At 48.4% G+C, this 6,000-nt stretch overlaps 1 pseudogene; it reads left to right on the plus strand.

Moving 5' to 3' along the window:
* Positions 1–1,921: 1,921 nt before the first annotated feature.
* Positions 1,922–5,623, plus strand: LOC123076518 (uncharacterized; annotated as a pseudogene).
* The last annotated feature ends 377 nt before the right edge of the window (positions 5,624–6,000 follow it).

The raw sequence follows: 6,000 nt of genomic DNA on the forward strand, positions 1-6,000 counted from the left end.
AAGCTTAAACCCTAGTTTATGCGTTGCTTCGTAAGGGGCTGATTTGGATCCATATGTTTCATGCTATGGTTAGGTTTACCTTAACACTTTTGTTGTAGTTGCGGATGCTTGCAATAGAGGTTAATCATAAGTGGGATGCTTTTTCAAGTAAGGACAACACTCAAGCACTGGTCCACCCACATATCAAATTATCAAAGTACCGAACGCGAATCATATGAACGTGATGAAAACTAGTTGGACGATAATTCCCATGTGTCCTCAGGAGCGCTTTTCTCTATATAAGAGTTTGTCCAGACTTGTCGTTTGCTACAAAAAGGATTGGGCCACATTGCTGCACCTTATTTACTTTTGATACTTGTTGCTCGTTACAAATTATCTTATCACAGAACTATCTGTTACCTATTATTTCAGTACTTGCAGAGAATACCTTGCTGAAAACCACTTATCATTTCCTTCTGCTCCTCATTGGGTTTGACACTCTTACTTATCGAAAGGACTAAGATAGATCCCCTATACTTGTGGGTCATCAATATCTTACCAAATACCAACATGCAACAGATATATCTTACCTAATATAACGTGCAACTAATATTCTACTTAATATAAACGTGCATTGCACGTAGATTATTACTAGTATGTCTAAGCGGGAATCATATAGCGCGCGACGTCTACTACAACTTTTGAGTAAACCGCATTGGAAACCAGTAATTGTGTTTGGCTCCCTAGCTCCATTGAGCCTGGGTTTTGATAAAATCCAAAAATAATAATATAATTTTTAGGTTTCATAAAAATACTACATCTCTATAATACTCTACATAGTGGATCAGTTTTAAATTGGACTAAAAGCATCAGTCATAACCGTTGGTCTTCTAAATCCAACTGCAATTATCCGCAGGATTCGTATGAACAGTAGACTGTTTTTTTCTTCACTATGTTCTAGAATCATCACGTGGCTCTTCGAGAATAATCACGTGGCCCTTCCAGAAAAAGAAGCCCATAACTGGTGCCTAATGGGCCGTGTTGCCACATGAACCCGTGATGGTTTGACTGAGCCCAGGCATGCTAAAAAAAGATTGAGCCCATGCAAGAATGTTTTAGTAGGAGAATTTGGATAAAGTGAAGCAGCATGCAAGATAACTTGCTGCGGAGAAAGAAAACTTTCCCTCTCGCTAGGGTTTTGGTCCTCACAGGTGCTATGAGCGCAGCCGACGGTCGCGGGCCGGGGGCGGGCAACGATGATGCTGTTGTAGAGGCGGACTGGTGGCTAGGATTCCCTTTTGACGACGATGCAAACACGGCGGCCGGGGTTTGCAACGGTGCGAACGACCTTCTACGCAATGGCGTCCAAGGGTCCTACTATGCAATGACGTCATGTGGTCATGATGCGACCTGCGCGAGGGGCGTTGGTGCTTGCTCATGCAAGAGGTTGAGATGTCCGTGTGAGATGATGAAGAGAGGATGAGATGCAACGTGTGAGATGAAGATGACGTAAGGGATGACGCATTGGCACAATCCAATTGTTATTAGTGTCCTAATCGAACAATGAAAATTGGACTGGCAAATTACTCAAGAATAAGAAGCACGTGTTAGATGAAGATGATGTAAGGGATGACGTGGGGGCACAATCCAACCATTATTAATGTTCTAATCCAACGGTGAAAAATGGACCGGCGGAATACTTGAGGATGAGATGTACGTGTGAGACGAAGATGACGTAAGGGATGATGCGGGGCCACAACCCAACCATTATTAGTGTCCTAATCCAACGGTGAAAAATGGACCGGCGAAATACTCAAGAATAAGATGCATATGTGAGGTGAAAATGACGTATGGGATGACGCGAGGGCACAATCCAACCCCGTTATTAGCGTCCTATATAATTCGAAGAGGAAGGAAACACATTTCCTGCTCCGCTCCCACCGAAACCCCTCCAAACCCCTCCCACCGGAAAATCCCCCAAACTTTGGCTGGCCAAAACTATGGACGGAGATCGACGGTTGCTGGCGGTCGCCGCGCCCGCATCGGCGGCGGCGGCGGTGCTTGGCAACGACGACCTCCTGCGCGAGATCCTCCTCCGCCTCGGCTTCCCTACCTGCCTCGTCCATGCCGCCCTCGTCTCCAAGCGGTGGCTCCACCACGCCTCCAACCCGGCCTTCCTCCGCCGCTTCTGCGAGCGCAACCCGCCCCGCGTCCTCGGCGTTTTCGCCTGCTACCCTGGAACACCGTACAAGTACCTGCCGCTTCCGCAGCCCCCGGAGCTCGCCGCCCTCCCACGTCGTGCGGCCTCCTCCTTCGACGGCGCCTTCACTGCCAACACATACCAGCGCGTCGTGCACTGCCGGAACAGCCGCCTCATCACCGTGTTCTTGCATGAGGGAGCATACTCGCTGGGGAGTCCGAAGCGGTCCTCCCACAGACCCCGCTGCCCCGCCATCTCCCACAGGCTCACACTCAAGGGGTATTATCTCTGACTTTCCTGCCCAAGGACGGGGGCCACAACGGCATCACCCTGGTGAGTCTGTGGAAGGTTTGGAGAGAAGTCCGTGCGGAAGTGTGCGTGCTGGGATCTGGCGGTGGGGCGTCCCTACCACGGCTGTGACAGAGGTTGATCTCCCGTATGCCGAAACCAACTTTATAGAAATGCTACCACCCGTCCATGGCAAGGTCTTCATGGTGACCGGCTTGGGTTACACCCTGGGTCTAGGTTTGGCCACGTCAACCTTCTTCACCCTTGAGCTACCAGTTGGAGTGCGGAGCAACTATATGCTTTCATGTGCGGAGGGTTCCGGGATCTATCTTGTCAGTGCAGACGGGTTTCATCTCAGTGTGTGGCTTCATGGAGTAAATAGCATAAAACTACTACTTTACAGGCTAGGGTTTCAAAAAACTACCGATTTTTAATTTTTCTCGGATAACTACCAAATGGGTGGTTGGCTGTTTCAAAAAACCCAAAACACCCAGTGCTTTACAATTGATCGTGATTATGACAATTCGGACCCGCATGTAAGAAAACTGATTGTTTGACCGTCTGTTTGACTGTTAACTGACATGTGGGGTCCACATGTCAGCTCTCTTCCTCCTTCTCTTCACTCCTCCTGCCTCACTACTTCCCCAGGAGGTCGATGGGGCGCCGACCGCAGCTCCTTCTACCAGCGCCGGCCGCCCCTCCTTCCACCTCGTCGGCGTCGGCCAGCCGCTCCTCCGCCTCCACCACTGCCCCCGGGGCACGGTCACTGCCCTAATTTCGCCCGGATTCCGGGAGAGCATGCGGGGCCTGCGCGTGCTTCGCTCCACTAGTAGAAAAAGGGTCTAATGTGAAACTCATTAGTCCCGGTTTGGTATTGAACCGGCACTAATGTGACCATTAATGCCGTTTCCAACGGCCAGGCGGGCGGCGCTCATTAGTACCAGTTCATGGTGAATCTTTAGTACCGGTTCGTGCCACGAACCGGTACTAAAGAGGTGGTGGCCTTTAGTACGGGTTGGTGGCTCCAACCGGTACTAAAGGGGGGGTCTTTAGTACCGGTTGGAGCCACCAACCGGTACTAAAGATGGTGTGCTGCCACCCGCAGTGCACAATGTTTAGTCCCACCTCGCTAGTTGAGAGGAGCTCGCACCAGTTTATAAGCCCCGCCGCGGCTACCGTGTCGAGCTCCTCTCTAAGTAGGCCTTTGTGGGCCTATTGCAAGTCTTCTGCCCTGTGGGGCCTACTGGGCCGTACGGGCCTGCATCCTGGCCCAACTAGAGATTGGGTTTCTAGTCGTATGTAGGCCGTGCCGGCCCAGTAGGCTGGCTGTTTTTGCTTTATTTCAAAAATAAAAATAAAATAAAATCCTTACCAACCGGGACTAAAGGTCCCCCAGACCACGGCGCGCCTCGTGCCACGTGGTGGGCCTTTGGTCCCGGTTCGTGTTAAACCGGGACTAAAGGGGGGGACCTTTAGTCCCCACTCTTTAGTACCGGTTCCAGAACCGGTACTAAAAGTCGTTTTTCTACTAGTGCTCCTGTAGGAGACGCAACATGGCTGCCGGCGCGCGGAGAGTGGAGGAGGTGGGGGCGGTCCTGCTGCCGGCGCGGCGCGGCGCGGCGGCGCGGTGCCGGGACGAGCTTAGATGAGGCATCAATGGCCGCGGCCAGCGAGCTTCGAGGCGGGAGAAGAAAGGGGCATGCGGCGGGTGGCGGCGGGTGGCGGCTGGAGTGTGACGGTGACCTCGCCGGCGATGAGGGCTGCTGGCCAGCGACCCTCACGGCGGCTGCGGGCGCACGGCCACAGGAGGGATCTGATTGCTTTTTTCAAAACTTTGCAGGTACCCGATGGCGTTTTTGAAAAGTTTACAGGGACTTGATGGCATTTTTTAAAGTTTGCAGACACTGACATGTGGGTCTCACATGTCAGTTAACGGTCAAACAAACGGTCAAATAGACGGATCGTTTAGGTGCGGGCTCGACCTGTCATAAACCTGTTTAAATTTTTAACAGCGAACTTTTGGGGTTTTTTGAAATAGCCGACCACCCATTTGGTAGTTATCTGAGAAAATTTAAAAACCGGTAGTTTTTTGGAACCCTAGCCTGTAAAGTAGTAGTTTTATGCTATTTACTCGGCTCCATGGGATGATGGGCGACAGCGATGGTGCAGGCGGCTGGCTGCTGGTGGACACATTTTGTGTTCGATGTTCTGCTGGTCACGATTGGGTTTGGATGTCACAAGATGGTGATTTTCTTGGTGTTGCTGTAGTCGGGGACAATGCTGAGTTTGTATTCTTGGATTATGCGAGATATGGTGTTGTCTTCTATGTTCATTTAAGAAGCAGGGTAGTTGAGAAGGTGCACGAGCAGGCACTGCTTGATCATCATTTTATTCGTCCGGGTATGAACCACATACCTATCTATCCTTTTATGATGATCTGGACGCCTTTTTCCCTGCACTGAAGAACAGGCGACATGATCAAGAGCAATGACCCCCCTATGTTTTGATCTTTGTAAAATCATCACTGGGTATGAGTATGACTTCTATGACATAAAGCTATGTTTCTCTGATAATGTATGGAAAATTGGAAATGGATGAGCAATCGATATTATTCAGATGGGCTTGATTACATCTCATCTAACTAGTGTATGCCACTTTACCGTGTTTTATTCTTTAGCATTTGTCACTACTCTGCAATCAACACATGCTGTCCTGTTTGTTCGATAGGCTTGTACTTGCTTCCGAGTTTGATAGCAAATATTAAGCTTACGAATAGAAAAGTAGATTTTTGTTGTCATGTAAGCTGAATCTTCAGAACCTCTGTTCATTTCACTCAAAAAACCTGAAGTTTCAAAAGTGTATTGCAAGTAATCCACGCGGAACTACATTGAGTCTTCTAAGATTAACCGTGGTGCGTATAAGATATTGCCTATAGTCATTTCTCTTCCTGAAACAGTAGGTATTGAAGTCCATCGGTCATGTAAGTTTGGAAACGTATAAGATATCCAGCAAACTGCACTGAACCTTCTAGGCTTGACGGCAGTGTATTAGATATTGCCCTTTTACCTTGTTTTGAACCACATACATATATCTCCCTTTATGATGATCTGTCCACCTATTTTTCATGCATTGAACGGGCGACATGATCAAAAGTAACGACCCCCCAGTGTTTTAATCTTTATAATATTGTCACCGGGTATGACTTCTATGATAGAGAGCTATGTTTCTCTGATGAGATATGGAAATGGATGAGCATTGAGCAATCAATATTATTCAGATGGGCTTGGCTTGCACTCAGCTAACTAGTGTATGCCCTTTTAACTTGTTTTATTCTTTAGTATTTGTGACTACTATGCAATCAACATGTGTTGTTTTGTCTGCAATTTGGCCAATAAGTATATGAGTAGGCTTGTACTTGGTTCTGAGTTTGTTAACAAATATTAAACCAAGCAGTTCAAATGTGTAGACGTTCATGCCACGTCATAGAACACTAGATTATGCGGTAATATAAGTTGGATCTTAAGAACCTTTTT

Source organism: Triticum aestivum, chromosome 3D (assembly GCF_018294505.1).
Source record: "Triticum aestivum cultivar Chinese Spring chromosome 3D, IWGSC CS RefSeq v2.1, whole genome shotgun sequence".
In the NCBI taxonomy this organism is placed as follows: domain Eukaryota; kingdom Viridiplantae; phylum Streptophyta; class Magnoliopsida; order Poales; family Poaceae; genus Triticum; species Triticum aestivum.